This window comes from Periophthalmus magnuspinnatus, chromosome 19 (assembly GCF_009829125.3).
Source record: "Periophthalmus magnuspinnatus isolate fPerMag1 chromosome 19, fPerMag1.2.pri, whole genome shotgun sequence".
Taxonomy (NCBI): domain Eukaryota; kingdom Metazoa; phylum Chordata; class Actinopteri; order Gobiiformes; family Gobiidae; genus Periophthalmus; species Periophthalmus magnuspinnatus.
In genome coordinates, this window is record NC_047144.1 from 2,050,393 (window position 1) to 2,070,954 (window position 20,562).

The 20,562-nt window shown below is 44.6% G+C and overlaps 2 protein-coding genes across 3 annotated transcripts in view; both read left to right on the forward strand.

Moving 5' to 3' along the window:
* Nucleotides 1–20,562, forward strand: part of LOC117387594 (NACHT, LRR and PYD domains-containing protein 1a allele 5-like) — a 769,741-nt gene that overhangs the window by 535,564 nt on the left and 213,615 nt on the right. The window lies entirely within an intron of this gene.
* The window catches only part of chst15 (carbohydrate (N-acetylgalactosamine 4-sulfate 6-O) sulfotransferase 15), a 62,948-nt gene that overhangs the window by 17,827 nt on the left and 24,559 nt on the right, over nt 1–20,562 (forward strand). The gene's annotated exons all lie outside the window — the stretch shown is intronic.

Sequence of the window (20,562 nt, forward strand, 5' to 3'; positions counted from 1 at the left end):
GTTTAGTCCTGGTTCAGTCCTGGTTCAGTCCTAATTTAGTCCTGGTTCAGTCCCGGTTTAGTCCCGGTTTAGTCCCGGTTCAGTCCCTGTTCAGTCCCGGTTCAGTCCCGGTTCAGTCCCGGTTCAGTCCCGGTTCAGTCCTGGTTTAGTTCTGGTTCAGTCCTGGTTCAGTTCTCGCTCTGATTCTCACTCTTTCCGTTCTTGTTCGTTCTTTATTTAACCGTGTTGAGAAAATCCAAACACGAGTTTTTCTGATTCTAAATCTTTTCCAAACTCAGAGTTTGTGGATTTGGTCAAATCTGTTTCACTTTGATTCTGGTTTGTGGCTTTTGTCTCGGATCATTAAATATTCAACAGAAAAGTGTTTACTGCTGCACAGATGTGTCGTAAAGTACTTCACCAGAACAAGGCCCAGAGCAGGAGGGAGGAGTACAAGTAGTAGTAGTAGTAGTGGTGGTAGTAGTAGCAGTAGTAGTAGTAGTAGTAGTAGTAGTAGTAGTAGTATCATATGCAGTTGCAGCAGTAGTGGTGGTAGTAGTAGTAGGAAAGTAGTATAGTTGTAGTAGTAGCAGTTCAGTGGGTAAGTTAGCTAAAGAAGCATTAGCAACAGGACTAAACCAGAACCGAACCAGGACTAAACCAGGACTGAACCAGGACTAAACCAGGACTGAACCAGGACTAAACCAGGACTAAAACAGGACTAAACCAGGACTGAACCAGGACTACACCAGGACTAAACCAGGACTAAACCAGGACTAAACCAGGACTAAACCAGGACTAAATTAGGACTGAACCAGAACTAAACCAGGACTAAACCAGGACTAAACCAGGACTGAACCAGGACTGAACCAGGACTAAACCAGGACTGAACCAGGACTGAACCAGGACTGAACCAGGACTAAACCAGGACTAAACCAGGCCTGAACCAGGACTGAACCAGGACTAAACCAGGACTAAATTAGGACTAAACCAGGACTAAACCAGGACTAAACCAGGTCTAACCCTTCTCCTCTGTTTCCTTGTTTCTGTTTTGCTAAATTTTTTTTTTGTTAATTGTTTTAAGTCTGCAGCACTTAGCGTCTTATTAGCTTCTTATTAGCGTCCGTTAGCAACAGAATCATCTCCGGCTGTGAGTATCATAGCAACCAAAGAGCCAATCAGGAGCGAGGTTGTTGAAGGTAACGCCACTTTTCCGCCCGCACCGCTGGTTTAACAGGGAATGGAGTCAATCAAACCTGTTGCTAACGCTAACAGGAGCGACCGCGGGGAAAGAAGGACCTGATTTGTCTGTTATTAATGTTCAGATCTTGATTTACAGACACAATAGTGAAATAAAAACCCCAGGATCATGTAGAGGGTTAATACGAACATTTAAGAACAAAATGAGTCTGAAGCAGCAGAGACAGAGAGAGGACACGGTTTATAAAAAATAAATAAACTTAAAAAAAAAAACCCTCAAAAGAACCTCAAAATAACAAAAATAAATTCAAAATATAAAAAAAATAATAAAAAAACAACTCAAAATAACTCAAAAAATAAACTCAAAATAACAACAAAAAAACTTAAAATGTCAAAAAAAAAAAAAAAAAAAAAAACACAAAAAAACAAATCTAATTAAATTCAAAATAACTTAAAAAAAAAAAAAAAAAAAAAAAGAACCCCAGGATCATGTAGAGCGAGTTAATATAAACATTTAAGACCAAAATGACAAGTCTGACAGCAGCAGGTCCAGAGAGAGGAGCGACGTTTTTTCAATAGAAAGTGAACTGGAGCCAGAGTCGACGTAGCCTAGCGCGTTAGCTTTGTCCATTTATATAAACACTCTCTGCGTAAAGCGCTCTGAGCCTTGAAAGTGGACACGCGCTGTATAAAAACGTGAGCACCGACCTAAAACGTTACGTAAACATGAACCGGGGGATATCGAGGGATTTCTTCTTCTTCTCCTGTGACGCTGCGATATTCACAATAACATTCGATCGCTATGGCAACGCGCGCACGTCCGTCTCTATTTCTGGGAGCGCCTCTTTAACTCCGCGACGTGTTTGCTTCTGAACTCCAGGGATAACGTTCCGCTCTTTAGATACTCGTGAGTTTCTACACAAATACACAGATGCATTATGGATGAGCCGCTGCTGCGATCCTTGAAGACGCTCCAAATCCGGCTGATTTTATTCAAATGAGGCGGCGTGATTGTTCGTCTGGGTTTAAATCGGGCCCCGCGCGGCGTCTGGAGGTATCCGCGGCGCCGCCTTAGCTTCAGAGATCAAGATATACACACGCGGAGAGATACTTTGGCAAAAAACAGTGTGAAAAGTAAACGAAAGAGCGGCGGATGATGCGTCGATAAATGGGGCGATAGCGTGACATCCGCGTTCAATGGAGGTGCGACGCTAACCGGAGGCACCGCTGCGTCTGAAGCTCTGTGACTCAAGTTCGGTTTCGTTTAAACGCCGAGCATAAAGAACTGACTTAGCTGGAGGTAAAACAGATGAGCTGATTTGTGCTGTTGAACGAGTCGCTCTCAAATAACATTACAGTTGCAAGCTAGCTAGCATTAGCATTAGCATTAGCATTAGCCAACACTTTTCCAACTCCTACACAGGACCATGAGCGCTCAGGTTGATCACAGGCTCCTGAAAATGTGTTGTCTAAATCTATTTTGTGTTGGGTTTTTGAGTTTTCAGACGATCTTAAAACATTTTTGTGTCACCACGGTAACTGCTGAACATTCTGACATAGACATACATGTAGTCCCAGGCCTCCCCTTGTCACTGTAAAGTATCCACAGTGAATCCTTTTGAATGAACGCTGTGATTTGGCACAGTCCCAGGTCAAGTAGTCGTTGTAAATTCTGTGATAGTGGTTCAATCCTTGATGCTGGAGTTTTACTGAAGTGCCCTTGAGCAAGACACTCACTGTGTCTTTAAGTCGTGTTTAAATCTGTGAACGCGTCAAAATCAGACCTGGAGTTGTGTTTGTTTCATTCTCACATGTTTGAGTCACTTTATTATTCGTCTGTGACGTCTACAAAGATCAAAACACGACGTTACACCTCGTGATGTCATCAAGTGAACAGAGACTTTTACCTTTAGTTCAGCAGAAGAACGACAAGAGACAGAGATGAAATGATACAAATGAAGAGAGAGAGAGAGAGGAAAGAAAGAGAGAGGGAGAGAGAGACGGAGAAAGAGAAAGATTGATGAGAGAGAGCGGGAGAGAAAGAGAGAGAGTGGAGAGGGAGAGAAGGACGGGAGGGGGAGAGAGGGAGAAAGAGTGATGAGAGAGGGAGAGAGAGAAAGAGAGAGTGAGAGAGAGAAGGGAGGAGACAGAGAGGAAAGAAAAAGAGATGAAAGAGAGAGAAAGAGTCATGAGAGAGGAGAGAGATGGAGAGAGCAAGAGGGAGAGAGAGTGATGAGAGAGAGAAATAGAGAGAAAGAGTAATGAAGAGAGAGAGAGAGAGTAATGAAAGAGAGAGGGAGAGAGTGAGGGAGAAAGAAAAAAGAGAGAGACAGAGAGAGAGGAGAGAGAGAAGGGGAGAGAAAGAGTGATGAGAGAACAGAAGAGGGAGGGAGAGAGATAAAGAGAGAGAGGAAAGAAAGTGAGATGAGAGAGAGGAGAGAGAGAAGGAGGAAAGAGTGATGAGAGAGAAATGGAGAGAGAGAGAAAGAAAGAAGGGGAGAGAGACAGAGAAAGAGAGGAAAGAAAGAGACATGAGAGAAATAGACGGACAAAGAGAGAGAAAAGAAATGAGACAGAGAGAGGGAGAAAGAGAGAGCATGAGAAAGGGAGAGGAAGGAAAGGAGAGAGGGAGAGAGTGGAAAGGAGGGATGAGAGAAAGAGAGAGAGGATGGAGGAAGATAAAGGGGAGGTAATAAAAAAGAAAGAGAAGGAAGAAAGTAGCTATAAAAGAGAGGAGAAAGAGGGGGAGGACAGAAAGAGAAAAATCCAGGACTGAAATGATCCAGATGATTCTAGTGAAGGTGGAGTTTAAAAACACAGTGGAGCACTTCCTGTATCACCACATGATGACATCACAAGGTGGAACAGGGTGTTTTCAGCCTAAATCTGCAGAGTTTGTGTTAAACATGTGAGAACGAAACAAAACACAACTCCAGGTCTGTGTGTGACGAGGAAACGTTAGAACGGATCAGAGAATCGTGTCATTTGTGGCTTTGATGTGTTTCGTGTGTTTCGTGTGTTTCGTGTGTTTCGTGTGTTTCGTGTGTTTCGTGTGTTTCGTGTGTTTTGGACGGTTTGACACTTTTCCATCACACTGCCCCCTGTCGCTCAGCGCGGCGAGAGACAGAACAACACACTCATTACGTTTTACTCTGGGGACGGTGAAATGGAGCTGACTCCGCCGAAGCGCCTCCGCCGTCTCCGGCCGTAATGGTTCAAAATGGCCGCCGCGTGTTTTTTCTGCACTTCGCCTTAATCAATAATTCAGACGCTGTTGTTTTAATGACGGACACAAAGCACTCAACGCTCCGGGAACGGGAACCGGACGAGGAAGAGGAGGAGGAGGAGGAGGAGGAGGAGGAGGAGGAGGAATTCAAATGTAAATGGACGCTCCGCACACAGGCCTAAGTGAGGTCTGCTCCCAGAGGCTCATGGGAAACTCAGGAGGGGAGGGGTCAATTGAAAGCGTGATCTCGTCTGATCTCTGGAGCTGAGCGGAGCCGGGGCCGGGATTTAAACGGGAGAACGCGGAGAACGTGGAGCGCCGCAGTGGAGCAGCGGCGGCGGCTCTGGTGTCACTGTTGTTGTGTCTTTAGGCAAGACACTTCACCCATGTGGACCAGTGTGAATGTGGAGTCAAAAATGTATTAAACTAATAAAATAAAATAAAAAATAAAATAAAAAACATCACAATAAACTTAAAATAACTTAAAAAATAAAATAAAATCAAAATAACAAAATCCCTTAAAAAATTAAAAATAAACTCAAAATAACTTAATAATAATAATAATAATAATAATAATATAAATAAAAAAATAATCAAAATAACAAAAACGCTTAAAAAAATCAAAATAAACTCAAAATAACTTTACAAAAAATTTAAAAATATAAAAATAACAAAATCCCTCAAAAAAATAAAATAAAATAAACTGAAATAAATAAAAAATAAAATAAAATAAACTCAAAATAACTTAAAAAATACAATAAAATAAAAATAACAAAATCCCTTTAAAAAATAAAATAATCTATAATAATAATAATAATAATAATAACAAAAAACCCTTAAAAAATTAAAAATAAACTCAAAATAACTTAATAATAATCATAATAATCATTAAAAAAAATAGAACCCCCAGGATCATGTAGAACAGGTTAAGAGGGAGAGAGAGAGAAAGAAAGAGAGGAAAGAAAGGGTGATGAGAGACAGAGGGAGAGAGAGAAAGAAAGAGGAAAGAAAGAGAGAGGAGAGAAATGGAGAGAGAGAGAGAAAGAGAGAAAAGAAAGTAATGAGAGAGGGGGAAAAAAGAAATGAGAGAGGGAGAGAGAGCGTGAGAAAGGGAGAGGTAGAAAAAAGAGGGAGAGAAAGGAAGAGAAAGAGAGAGGGAGGAAAAGAGAGAAGGAGAGAGAGAAAGAGAGGGAGGGAGGGAGAAGAAAGGAGGGAAGAGAAAAAGAGAGAGGGATGGAGGAAGAGAAACAAAAGAAGGAAGAAAGTAGCTAATAAAAGAGAGGAGAAAAGTAGGGGGAGGACAGAAAGGAAAAAGAGAAAGAGAAAAATCCAGGTCTGAAATGATCCAGATGATTCTAGTGAAGGTGGAGTTTAAAAACACAGTGGAGCACTTCCTGTATCACCACATGATGACATCACAAGGTGGAACAGAGTGTTTTCAGCCTAAATCTGCAGAGTTTGTGTTAAACATGTGAGAATGAAACAAAACACAACTCCAGGTCTGTTTGTGACGAGGAAACAGAACAAATATCAGAGAACAGTGTCATGTGTGCGTTTTAAGTCTGGACTGGTTTTGTTTTGCTTCTGTTGTGTTTTCAAACTCTTTTAGCTTCATAAAATCACATTTGTTTCAGAAAATATAAACTCTACGGTCTGAAAATGCATTTTTAAAGTGGATTTATTCTGTAAAATCAACTTGTTAATGGTCGTTTCTTCTCGTTGAGCCTCTGAATGGATTTGGAGCGATTCGTGTTTGAGTTTAATCTTTAATCCACTATTTTCAAGACGCCATTTTGTTGATAAATCTCCGTTTTCACCTCCACCTTGACATGGACTTGTTTCTTTAAGTCGTTTTAGATGAATACCGCGATTTAAAATGTGTAAATTCCTGTATAACTTTCCGCCGGAGCAGCAGACAAAAGCCCGTCTTCTTGAACCGTGACGCTAAAGCACAATACGGAGCTTTCCCTCTTTGAATGGCCCCGCCCCCTCCCTGCTGGACACATGATGGATGACCCCCGTCTCAGTTTAATTCATCAGATTGACTCAAGCTGCGACTCCCGTTGGGCCGTTCCATCGACAGCGCCCCCCTCCCCTCGACATCCTCAGACCGAAAACGGCGTGGAACCCTTTACCCCTCGCGCCGACGCCGTTCATTTCACGCTCGACTCGCTCGCTTTGCCTCGTTAAGCCCGGCCGATCCCGTTTTCCGCGTTTGATGTCATTAATTCAAACGTTTACGTGCGGATTGCGGCGGTTTGGTCCGGTAGTGAACGGGACACGTACGGGTCATGTGACTGATCAAACGAGGAAGTGGAGACGACATGAAAACAGATTAGCATAAACGCTATAAACAGTTAGCGGAAGGCGGCCGCTCGTAAAATGAACCGCACGTCACGGGAATGATTAATTTTAGAGATTACTTTTAGCTTTAGTGCAGGAGAAATTGGCAATTCCAGAACTGAAATGATCCAAAAGATTCTTCTTCTGAATCACAACGGAGCACTTCCTGTATCACCACTTCATGACATCACCAGGTGGAATTTGTTCATTTTAAACAGTCTGCAGTGGTTGCCAAAGTTATTCCGCATTAACCTTACGCATTCAGAGCATCCTAGTTATGCACCACGATGACTTTATAAGCAAATCTGAAAACTACTAGCATGCTAACCCTGCACTTCCTGTTTTTTTGTTTTTTTTTTACAGTATAACGTGTTATAATAAGATGCAGGCAGTACACAGCGGACTTATTTTGACCTCAAGGGTTCAAAAGTGACCAGAATACTTCAAATTTCATTCAAAAACATATTCTCTGGGGGTGTGATGCTAACTGCAGGCACTGCTCTGTCTGTTTGTTAGACCTGAAACTTATAAACACATTATTACATTATTTTCAAAACAATAAAAGGAAACAGTGAAGTAAATATGTGATTTGTTACTGTTAATGCTCCCTAGAAGTAAATACCTCCTCTTTAATACCCCACAGAGGTAAATACTTCACCTTTAATACCCCACAGAGGTAAATACTTCACCTTTAATACCCCACAGAGGTAAATACTTCAATTTAATACCCCACAGAGGTAAATACTTCCTCTTTAATACCCCACAGAGGTAAATACTTCCTCTTTAATACCCCACAGAGGTAAATACTTCACCTTTAATACCCCACAGAGGTAAATACTTCACCTTTAATACCCCACAGAGGTAAATACTTCAATTTAATACCCCACAGAGGTAAATACTTCACCTTTAATACCCCACAGAGGTAAATACCTCCTCTTTAATACCCCACAGAGGTAAATACCTCCTCTTTAATACCCCACAGAGGTAAATACCTCCTCTTTAATACCCCACAGAGGTAAATACTTCCTCTTTAATACCCCACAGAGGTAAATACCCCTCTTTAAACAGAATACCACACTGTAAAGAGAATGGAATGCAGGTTAATCTTATTTTCACAGGATTAATCTATTTGTTTAAACATTTGACGTCCTGTTCTTCTTTTCCAAAACTGGGTCAAAATATTTTGGTTTGAATCGGCCAAGTTCCTGTCCGAGCCCGGGGAGTGAAGCATTCTGGGATATGTTTGATCGTGCCGGAGTCGGATCATCTTTGGGACGTGTTTTCCACCACAAAACCATGAGCAGTAATTACACATCAACAAAAGGCCAGCGCGGGGGCAGGGTCATGTGACACGGGGCTGCTCTCTGATTGGCCAGAGCCGACAGGAGCCAAATACTTTAGTGACAAAAGAACAGACCACGGCAGTTTGAGGCCGATATATCTACACAACATGGAACTGAAAGAGGGGTATTTACCTCTGTGGGGTATTAAAGAGGAGGTATTTACCTCTGTGGGGTATTAAAGAGGAGGTATTTACCTCTGTGGGGTATTAAAGAGGAGGTATTTACCTCTGTGGGGTATTAAAGAGGAGGTATTTACCTCTGTGGGGTATTAAAGAGGAGGTATTTACCTCTGTGGGGCATTAAAGAGGAGGTATTTACCTCTGTGGGGCATTAAAGAGGAGGTATTTACCTCTGTGGGGTATTAAAGAGGAGGTATTTACCTCTGTGGGGTATTAAAGAGGAGGTATTTACCTCTGTGGGGTATTAAAGAGGAGGTATTTACCTCTGTGGGGTATTAAAGAGGAGGTATTTACCTCTGTGGGGTATTAAAGAGGAGGTATTTACCTCTGTGGGGCATTAAAGAGGAGGTATTTACCTCTGTGGGGCATTAAAGAGGAGGTATTTACCTCTGTGGGGTATTAAAGAGGAGGTATTTACCTCTGTGGGGTATTAAAGAGGAGGTATTTACCTCTGTGGGGTATTAACTGTAACACAAACATATTTATATCACTATTTTTCCTTTTATTGTTTTCTAAATGTTAAATTCGCCCAAAACGACAAATTGTTATGTTTTATAAGTTTCACTTTTGATGCTCTGAGTCCGAACTCCCTTTGCTCTTCACGCTAAGTCACTCCCCCTTCAGAGCTCGATCACAACACTTTAAGTTAGTCCTGGTTTAGTCCTGGTCTAGTCCTGGTCTAGTCCTGGTCTAGTCCTGGTCTAGTCCTGGTCTAGTCCTGGTTTAGTCCTGGTTTAGTCCTGGTTTAGTCCTGGTCTAGTCCTGGTCTAGTCCAGTCCTGGTCTAGTCCTGGTCTAGTCCTGGTCTAGACTCAGATCTTCCTCGTCCTTCGCTCCAAAAATATTCTGTAAATCCAAATATTTTCACTGAGTCCGTTTCAAAACTGTTTTACATGAAGTGAGTCTCATGTGGATTTAACTGCAGCTAATTCTAATGTACAACACACCAAGGTCACACCAGGGTCTAGACCTGGTTTAGACCTGGTTTAGACCCGGTTTAGACCCGGTTTAGACCCGGTTTAGACCCGGTTTAGACCCGGTTTAGACCCGGTTTAGACCCGGTTTAGTCCCGGTTTAGTCCTGGTTTAGTCCTGGTTTAGACCTGGTTTAGACCTGGTTTAGTTCTGGTTTAGTCCTGGTTTAGACCTGGTTTAGACCTGGTTTAGACCTGGTTCAGTCCTGGTTCAGTCCTGGTTCAGTCCTGGTTCAGTCCTGGTTTAGACCTGGTTTAGTCCTGGTTTAGACCTGGTTTAGACCTGGTTTAGTCCTGGTTTAGTCCTGGTTTAGTCCTGGTTTAGTCCTGGTTTAGTCCTGGTTTAGTCCTGGTTTAGTCCTGGTTTAGTCCTGGTTTAGTCCTGGTTTAGTTCTTTTTCTTTCATTCTCGTCTCATGTTTATATTTAACTTAATTCTAATGTAATAAACCTCAAGGTTAAACTGTCCACTCCTCCCAGGGGCTCTCCTCCTCCTCCTCCTCTTCTCTCTCTCATCTCTCCTCTTCCTCTCTCCTCTCTTCTCCTTCTCTTTCTCCTCTTTCCTCTTCTCTCTTTTCTTCTCTCTCCCTCTTCTCTCTCATCTCCTCCTTTCCTCTCTCCTTTCCTTTTCTCCTCTCTTCTGCTCCTCTCTCTCCCCTCTCTCTTCTCCTCCTCTCTCTCCTCTCTCCTCCTCCTCTCTCTCCTCCCCTCTCTTCTCCTCTTTTAGCTTCTCTCGTTCTTCATATTTGACATTCTTGTGGAGCTCACACAAACACAAAACCTTCAAATGAGTCTGTGACACACGCCAGAAAAGACACGGAGAAGAGAGAAAGAAAAGAGAGAAAGAAAGAGGGAGGAAAAGAGAGGAGGGGGGTTGAGGAGGGAGAGTAAGAGGGATGAGAGAGGGAAAGAGAAAGAGACAAGGAGGAAGAGAGGAGGGATGAGAGAGAGAGAATATAAACAGGATAGAAAGAAAGAGAGAGGGAGGAAGAGACATGGAGGAGGGAGAGAAAGGGAGAAAGGAGGGAGAGAGGAGGGAGGGTGTGGGAGTGAAAGAAAAGAGAGAGAGGAGGGAGAAAGGAGGGGGGTTAAGGATGGAGAGTAAGAGGGATGAGAGAGAGAAAGAGACAAAGGGAGGAGAGAGAAGGAGACTGAGAAAGAGGGAGAGAGGGAGTCAGAAGAGATGGAGAAGGAAAGATGGATACTGTGCAGACTGTTTTTTGTATGTAAATGTACGAGGGAGAGAGAGGGAGCAAGGACTTAGAGAAAGAGGCGGATGAAGAGAAAGGCAGAGAGAGGGGGATGGAGAAAGAGAGGGGGGAGAGAAAAGAGAGAGAAGAGGGAGGAGAGAGAAACGGGGGGAAGAGGGCCACTGTCAACAACTGTTCAGTTTGTTTTTACATGTAAACGTGTGTCAGAGAGAGAGGGAAGAAAGAGAAGAGAGAGGGACAGAGGAAGAGAAGAGGGGGATGAGGGAGAGGGAGAGAAAGAGAGAGATGGGGAGAGGTGAGCAGAGAGAGAGGAGACAAATAGAGAGTGATGGGAAAACAGAAGGAGAGGAGGTATGGAGGGAAACAAGATGAGAGTGAAAGAGAACAGAGAGGAGAGATAGAGGGAGAGAGAGAAGAGAAGGAGGAAGAGAGGGAAGAAAGGAGGAGGAAGAGAAGGAAGAAAGGAGGAGGAAGAGAGGGAAGAAAGGAGGAGGAAGAGAGGGAGGAAAGGAGGAGGAGGAGAGGGACACTGTCAACTACTGCTATTGTTCAGACTGGGTTTATATGTAAATATGTGAAAGAAAGAAAGAGAGAAAGAGAAGAGAGAGGGAGAGAGAAGAGGAGGAGAAAAAGGAGAGAGAGGGACTGTGTTAAATGGAGGAGAGAGAAATAGAGAGCAAGAGAGATGAGGAGGAATGGAAAGAAGGGAAACAGAAGGGTGAAAGAAACACTGATTTGTGTATGTAAATATGTGAAAAGAGAGAGAGAGGAGAGGGGGATGAGGGAGAGGGACAGAAGAGAAGGTGAAGAGAGAAGACAGAGAAATAGAGAGGAGGCATGAGAGAGTGATAAGAGAAGGTAGAGATGAGAAAGAGAGGAAGAGACGGAGAAACAGAGAGAGGGACACTGGGTTTATATGTAAATATGTGAAAGAAAGAGAGAGAAAGAGAAGAGAGGGGGAAGAAGAAAGAGAAACAGAGAGGGGGTATGGAGGGGTGAGGGAAGAGTGAGAGAGAAGAGAGGGAGGGAAATAGGGATATAGAAAAAGAAAAGAGATGGGAGGAGAGAGATGGAGGAGGAGGGACGGAAAGAAGGGGAGAGAGAGAGGAGAGACAGAGAAGAGAGAGGAAGAAACAGAGAGGAGGGGAGAGTGAAGAGAGAGAGGGAGAGAGGGATAGACAAGCAGAGTAAGAGGAGGGATGGAGAGAAAGTGAAAGGGAAGGGAGAGAGAGAGAGAGAGAGAGAGAACTGGGAGAGAGGGGTAGAAAAGAAGGAAAGAGGCCAGAGTGACAGAGAGAGAGAAGATAAGGAGAATGTGTGAAGAGAGAGAGGGAGAGTGGAGGGAGAGAGAAGGGGTAGAAGAAGAGATAGAGAGACAGAGAGAGAGAAAGTAAGGAGAATGTGTGAAGAGAGAGGGAGAGATGAGGGAGAGAGAAGGAGTAGAAGAAAGATAGAGAGAGAGACAGAGAGAGAAGATAAGGAGAATGTGTGAAGAGAGAGAGGGAGAGAGGAGGAGAGAGAGAGAGAGAGACAAGAGAGAGAGAGAGGATGAATGAGGGAGAGAGAAGAGGTAGAGGAAAGATAGAGAGGAGAGAGAGGAGGGAGACAGAGAGAGAGAAGAGAGAGGGTGAAGGAGGGAGAGAAAAGGCGATAGAGGAAAGATAGAGAGAGAAAATGAAGTGGAAAATCCGACTTTGAAAAGAGCCGACTCATCCCGACTGTTCGACTCAAAAGGAGCTGCACAGAATCAACTTTCTGAACGAATTTTCAATCAGATTTTGACTCCAAAAGTAGAATTTCTGAAGTTGTTGTGCCTTTGGGCAAAACACTGAGGCCAGGAGTCGAACCCACAGCCTCCGCACACTCACAGGTTTGAGTGAAGACGTGTGATAAATGTGATAAATGTGATAAATGTGATACACTGGGCCCTGGGTGTTTGTCAAAGCTCCGTTCTCTTCATTCATGCTCAAATGTGAGGGTGGTTTCCGTGGTAACGCAGGTGCAGGTCATGTGACTCAGCCGCTTCTTTTACATGGAAAAAAAACATGGAAAAAAACATGGAAAAATACATGGAAAAATACATGGAAGTGTCACCGGAGTCAGAGCAAAAGAGAAAACAGGATTTATAAATGTCACACTGGTTTAAACCTCATTTAGTCCTGCTTTAGTCCTGGTTTAGTCCTGGTTTAGTCCTGGTCTAGTCCTGGTCTAGTCCTGGTCTAGTCCTGGTTTAGTCCTGGTTTAGTCCTGCTTTAGTCCTGCTTTAGTCCTGCTTTAGTCCTGGTTTGGTCCATGGATCATACACTGAACATAAACATTCTAAACTCTTTGTCTCTTTTCTCTAAATCCAGCCTCTCAAACATCTGAGTAAAAACATGCTCCCCCTGGTGGATTCTCTGAGCGATAACAGGATTTTACCCGTGAACTTGTACTGAGGAACAAACCAGGACTAAACCAGGTCTAAACCAGGACTAAACCAGGACTAAACCAGGACTAAACCAGGTCTAAACCAGGTCTAAACCAGGACTAAACCAGGTCTAAACCAGGTCTAAACCAGGTCTAAACCAGGACTAAACCAGGACTAAACCAGGTCTAAACCAGGTCTAAACCAGGTCTAAACCAGGATTAAACCAGGTCTAAACCAGGTCTAAACCAGGTCTAAACCAGGTCTAAACCAGGACTAAACCAGGACTAAACCAGGTCTAAACCAGGTCTAAACCAGGTCTAAACCAGGACTAAACCAGGACTAAACCAGGACTACACCAGGTCTAAACCAGGTCTCTGGTCCAGGCTGCAGTGCTTTATTAGCGTCATTAGCGTTTCCCGTGAGCGCTGTGTTCTGTCGCTCACTCCTCGTCTGGACTGGCGGCCATCTTGGATCCCGGGGAATGGCTGTGCTAATTGCTCCGTGCCTGCTGACCTTTGACCCCGCAGCACTTGGATAATTAGGATCAGTGGGAGTCGCAGCGACTGTTATATATGAGCTCGATATATAACTGTGTTTGTGAAACTCAGACTTTAACAAAACACATTTAATTCATAATTCACTTTATTTTTTTTATTACAAAATGAAAAACAGTTATTTATGAGATTATGTGAAGACGACAGACAAAATCATCTGTTTTTATAAATTTAATCTGTCAGTATTTACAGTCTGGGACTTTTTAAATATTTTTTAAAAGGTGAAACCACAGACTGTTTATGTAAATGGACTTAGCTAAACTGTTAGCCACAGCGCTACAAACAGGAAGTGACCAACCAGGACTGAACCAGGACTGAACCAGGACTAAACCAGGACTAAACCAGGACTAAACCAGGACTGAACCAGGACTGAACCAGGACTAAACCAGGACTAAACCAGGACTGAACCAGGACTGAACCAGGACTAAACCAGGACTAAACCAGGACCAAACCAGGACTAAACCAGGACTGAACCAGGACTGAACCAGGACTGAACCAGGACTGAACCAGGACTGAACCAGGACCGAACCAGGACCAAACCAGGACCGAACCAGGACTAAACCAGGACTGAACCAGGACTAAACCAGGACTAAACCAGGATTGAACCAGGTCTAAACCAGGTCTAATCCAGGACTAAACCAGGACTAAACCAGGACTGAACCAGGACTGAACCAGGACTGAACCAGGACTAAACCAGGACTAAACCAGGACTGAACCAGGACTGAACCAGGACTGAACCAGGACTGAACCAGGACTGAACCAGGTCTAAACCAGGTCTAATCCAGGACTAAACCAGGACTAAACCAGGACTAAACCAGGACTGAACCAGGACTGAACCAGGACTAAACCAGGACTAAACCAGGACTGAACCAGGACTGAACCAGGACTGAACCAGGACTGAACCAGGTCTAAACCAGGTCTAATCCAGGACTAAACCAGGACTAAACCAGGACTGAACCAGGACTGAACCAGGACTGAACCAGGACTAAACCAGGACTAAACCAGGACTGAACCAGGACTGAACCAGGACTGAACCAGGACTGAACCAGGACTGAACCAGGTCTAAACCAGGTCTAATCCAGGACTAAACCAGGACTAAACCAGGACTGAACCAGGACTGAACCAGGACTGAACCAGGACTAAACCAGGACTAAACCAGGACTGAACCAGGACTGAACCAGGACTGAACCAGGTCTAAACCAGGTCTAATCCAGGACTAAACCAGGACTAAACCAGGACTGAACCAGGACTGAACCAGGACTGAACCAGGACTAAACCAGGACTAAACCAGGACTGAACCAGGACTGAACCAGGACTGAACCAGGACTGAACCAGGTCTAAACCAGGTCTAATCCAGGACTAAACCAGGACTGAACCAGGACTGAACCAGGACTGAACCAGGACTAAACCAGGACTGAACCAGGACTGAACCAGGACTGAACCAGGACTAAACCAGGATTAAAGCAGGACTAAAGCAGGACTAAAGCAGGACTAAAGCAGGACTAAAGCAGGACTAAACCAGGACTAAACCAGGATTGAACCAGGTCTAAACCAGGTCTAATCCAGGACTAAACCAGGACTGAACCAGGACTGAACCAGGACTAAACCAGGACTAGACCAGGACTAAACCAGGACTAGGACTTCCAAAATGGCCGCCTCTGGGTTGTGTTCGTCTCTCGCTCTAACGAGATGCAAAGGTTGAGTCGTTGTTTGTAAAGTCCAAAGTCTCGTCCTGTTTGTCTCAGCCTGAAGCTCCTCGACTCCTCGACTCATCTGCAGTCCAGGAGCTGTTAGCTGTTAGCGACTGTTAGCGGCTGTTAGCGATCGACGCGGTGCCCTTCATCAACAAGTCAATGGGACGGCTAACGCTACAGGCTAATCAGAGCAGAGGAGACACGGGCTGCATCCAATATCTACACGTGTCTCCTTCAGGGTCCAGCTTCAGTTTAAACAAGAAAAGAAACAGGACTGAACCAGGACTGAACCAGGACTGAACCAGGACTGAACCAGGACTGAACCAGGACTGAACCAGGACTGAACCAGGACTGAACCAGGACTAAAACAGGACTGAACCAGGACTGAACCAGGACTAAAACAGGACTGAACCAGGACTAAACCTGGACTAAAACGGGACTGAACCAGGACTGAACTACATAAAAACCCCAGGATCATGTAGAGCAGTGGTCCCCAACCACTGGGCCGTGGACCGGTACCGGTCCGTGGATCAATTGGTACCGGGCCGCGGGCCGTCCAAGAAATAATTAATTATTTCTGTTGTATTTATTATCTGAGTTTGAACAAGTCGTTTATTTTGAAAAATCTTTTATTTTGAAAAATGACCGGATTCTCTCGGTTACATTTCCGTCACTTGAGCGACGACAATTTAACCACTTATCGTTCCGACGACCCGCCCGCGTTACATGTTACAACTTTACATCAATGTACGTGTATTTCTGCGTCACCCACACAAACACTCTACACATCAAATGAAAGCTACGACATTCATCTTTCTGAATATGTAAACCATTTACACCTCGAATCACCACAGTGCTGACAGGAGAGACATTTTTACAGAGAAGTCAGAAATGTGGATCTGGACTTCACTTACCTTTGAGGCTCTGGTTCTGTCAAACATCAACATATTCACACAAAGTTGGTCTCATTCGTTCCGTAAAGGTCCAGAGAATATAATCCAGTCAAGAAATTATGTCCACAAAGGAAGTTAGAGCCTCCATGTCCAATCTGCTGCAGGAAAGTGAAATCTGTTCCATCACTTCTCCGCGTAAAAACACGAGACTGGATATAAAGATCCGCGCGTAAAATTATGCGCGCGAGTTGCGTAATTTTACGCAAAGGAAGTACACGACCGAGGACACTGTGGATGTTTGTACCCCCCCCCGTCCGCTGTAAAATTTTCAAGCGTTGGCCGGTCCGCGGTGATAAAAAGGTTGGGGACCACTGATGTAGAGGGTTAATACGAACATTTAAAACCACAATGAGTCTGAAGCAGCAGAGACAGAGAGAGGACAGGGTTTTTCAATAGAAAGTGAATTGGAGCCAGAGTGGATGGAGCAGGAAGTGCGCACATGATCACTTCCTGTTTGTAACGCGGCGGCTAACAGGTTAGCTCTGTCCATTTTAAATATACAGTCTATGTACAGCTGCGCTTTTTTTTTTCATTTGTTCCAAAATGGCGACGCGACGCGAGTATCAGACTGACCCTCCTCCTCAGACCACGCTCCACCTCCCACTGCGCCGCTGGAGGTTTGTGGTGGTGTCTCTCACAGTTGAAACGTCACGACTGTTCATTTATTAAAAAGAAAAGTCTGCGGTCGTCTCCAGCGTCCGGCAAGAAATAGACCACAAAAACACAAAACACAAAAACACAAAAACACGCTTTTATCTGAGCCTGTTTTATGGCTGAAATGTCACATACTGTGGCTTTAACTAACCTCAACCTGTTTACCCACATCTGGACTTAAACCACAGTATCATGTGGTTTTCTCATCTCAGACCTGGAGTTGTGTTTTGTTTCATTCTCACATGTTTAACACAAACTCTGCACATTTAGGCTGAGCTCTTCTCTCTCTCTCCCTCTTTCTCTCTCTCATCTCTCTTCTTCTCTTCCCCTCTTTCTCCCTCTGTTGCCCTCTTTCTCTCCCTCTCTCTCCCTCTCTCATCTCTGTCTTTCCTCTCTCTCTCTTTCTCTCTCTCTCTCTTTCCTCCCCTCTCTCTCTTATCGCTCTTTCTTTACCTCTCTGTCTTTCTTCCTTTCTCCCTCTTTCTCTCCCTTTCTCTCTTCCCGTCTTTCTCCCTCTGTCGCTCTCTTTCTCTCCCTCTCTCCTTCTCTCATCTCTGTCTTTCCTCGCTCTCTCTCTCGCTCTTTCTTTCCTCCCCCCCTCTCTCTCTCTTATCACTCTTTCTTTCCTCTCTGTTTTCTCGTGAATCATTTGTGATAAACAGCAGCACACACACACACACACACACACTCTTACACACACACACGTCTGACAGTATTTCTGAAGCAGGGGGGGGGGGGGTCTGTGGAACGTTTCAGCTTCTGTCCTGACCTTATCTCATAATGTGTGTGTGTGTGCGTGTGTGTGTGTAGGGGTGTGTGGGGATCGTGTGTGTGTGGGGGTGTGTGTGTGTGTGGGGGAGTGTCGGGGTGTGTGTGTATGTCTGTGTGTGTATGTCGGTGTGTGTCGGGGTGTGTGTATGTGGGGGTGTGCGTGCGTGTGTGTGTGTATGTCTGTGTGTGTGTGTCGTGTGTGTGTGTATGTCGGTGTGGGGGTGTGTGTGGGTGTGTCGTGTGTGCGTCTGTGTGTGTGTGTCGTGTGTGTGTGTCGTGTGTGTGTGTCGTGTGGGGGTGTGTGTGTGTGTGTATGTCGGGGTGTGTGTATGTCGGGGTGTGTGTGTGTCGTGTGTGTCGTGTGTGTGTGTGTGTCGTGTGTGTCGTGTGTGTGTCGTGTGTGTGTGTGTGTGCGTGTGGTGTGTGTGTGCGTGCGTGTGTGTCGTGTGTGTGTTCTTTTATCGTGTCTTAAATGTAAACACAAATAACCTGGTGCTGTTGGTGTTTGATGAATGTGAAACGTGAACAATCTCATGTTTGTGGAGGTGAAGCTGCAGCGTCAGCAGCTTTTACACTGACATAGACCTCATGGAGACACAGGGAGGGCATCTGACACACAGCAGCATTAGAACATGGGAGAAGAAGAGGCTAACCACTCTGCCGCTGTTTAAATAGACCTGTGTCTTTTTCTGATGTTTTTTCCAGTTTTATCTGAAGAGGCGGCGCTTTAATTCTGTTTGACCTCGAGTCTTATCAGATCCTCTGAGGGAGAGGAGGAGGAGAGAGGAGGAGAGAGGAGAGGAAGAGGGAGGAGAGAGGGAGGAGAGAGGAGAGGAGAGGGGGAGGAGAGAGGGAGGAGAGGGGAGAGAGGGAGGAGAGAGGAGGGGGGAGAGGGAGGAGAGGGGAGAGGGAGGAGAGAGGGAGGAGAGAGGGAGGAGAGGAAGAGGGAGGGAGGAGAGAGGGAGGAGAGGGGGAGGAGAGGGGGAGGAGAGAGGGAGGGAGGAGAGGAGAGAGAGGGAGGAGAGAGGGAGATGAGAGGGGAGAGAGGGAGGAGAGGGGAGAGGAAGAGGGAGGGAGGAGAGAGGGAGGAGAGGAGAGGAGAGAGGGTAAGGTAAGGAGGAGGAACAGGAGGAGCAGGTGGAGCAGGAGGAGGAGGAACAGGTGGAGCAGGACCATAATCTGACCATGAGGCTGCTGATGTCACAGATGTGAGATTCTCAGAAGTGACACTGAAGAAAAAAAGACTTTTGTTGTTGTTTCTTTTTTGTTTGTTTGTTTTTCTGATTTTGGGCTGAAAAAAGTTCTGTACTTTGTGTTTAACATAGAAATGTGTCAGATGCCCTCCCATAAATATGAACCAGGACTAAACCAGGACTAACCCAGGTCTAAACGAGGACTAAACCAGGTCTAAACCAGGTCTAAACCAGGTCTAAACCAGGTCTAAACCAGGTCTAAACCAGGACTAAACCAGGACTAAACCAGGACTAAACCAGTTCTAAACCAGGACTAAACCAGGACTAAACCAGGACTAAACCAGGTCTAAACCAGGACTAAACGAGGTCTAAACCAGGACTAAACCAGGTCTAAACCAGGTCTAAACCAGGTCTAAACCAGGTCTAAACCAGGACTAAACCAGGACTAAACCAGGACTAAACCAGGACTAAACCAGGTCTAAACCAGGACTAAACGAGGTCTAAACCAGGACTAAACCAGGTCTAAACCAGGTCTAAACCAGGTCTAAACCAGGACTAAACCAGGACTAAACCAGTTCTAAACCAGGTCTAAACCAGGACTAAACCAGCTGCTCTTTAGTTCTTTTCTTAAATACTTAAATCGTTGCTGGGGGAAAGTCTGAGTCACTTGATCTGGGGCCGAGTGTCGTCCTCGTCTTTTCTGATGAGGAAACGGCGAGTGTCAGAAAAGGTCGTGAGAGTTTAAGTGGGTCTTTTGCAGAAGTCCGACCCGTGATTCGCCCGGATGTGGTGAGTCGTCTGGAAAAGCAGAAGCGGATTTGAGTGACACGTGGTTTTTTTAGAGGCAGAAAAGCGGAGGACGGAAGAACGCCGCGGCCAGATGCTCTTTATCGGAGCCTGATCGCGGTCGCAGTGTATTTATAAAACACATTTAAAACACCCGCAGCTGCACAAAGACGCAATAAAAACGCCGCCTCATAAAACAAAACACGCAAAAAACACAACAGAGCGACACAAATACAACACGACACACACGTCCCACTCAGCTTTTGTTCAAACCCGCCGCAAAAAAATAAGTTTTCATCTAAAATATTTAAAGATGGAGCTGTTTTAATGCACAGACATAGTGTGTTTGTCCTGGAGGAAGTGTCTGGGGTGATGGAAGTCTGGGATTCCACTGCTGCCCCCGGAAAAGACGGAGAAAATGGAGGGATGGAGTTTGAAAATGATCGTTCTATATTTGATTCTATATATAATTATCAAGTGCGTCAAAACACTGCTGTCTTTTTTTAATTTAATTTTATTTATTTGTAAAAAAAATTGTACTTTTTGTGCGTCGTTTGAGCGCACGAAGTTAAACGGAGAGAGAGAAAACAGCAGCCGAAAAGTGCAAAGAAAAGACGTCAAAAGTTCAGAAATACTGTTGTTGTGTCCTCGAGCAAGACACGTCCTCCATCTTGTCTCACCTCAGTCTCTTTCGACTTATTCTGTTTTTTATGGGCGTTTTATTTTCGCTCTTTGTTGTTTTTATTAAATTGCGGTGCAGCCCAAAGTATTTCTGACTTTTTAACATAAATTCTCTCTTATTTTTCAGCCACAGCAAGAGACAGAAATAAATTCGCAATAAAATCAAATACGATACAAATCTTGGCGAATCTGATCCAAACTCCGGATTTATTATCTTATTTAAAAATTAACTTTTTTTTTTAGCTTTCCACCGTGTTCTAACGCTGTTCTCTCATCAAAAACACGTCTAAAAAGGGTTTAAATGTCATCTGTGCATGTCTGAGTCATCTAGAGATCTCTCATGGGCCCTATTCTAACGTCTGTACGAGGCTCCGCCCACAGGCCTACATCGCCCACGCTCCCACACGACAATCCTCC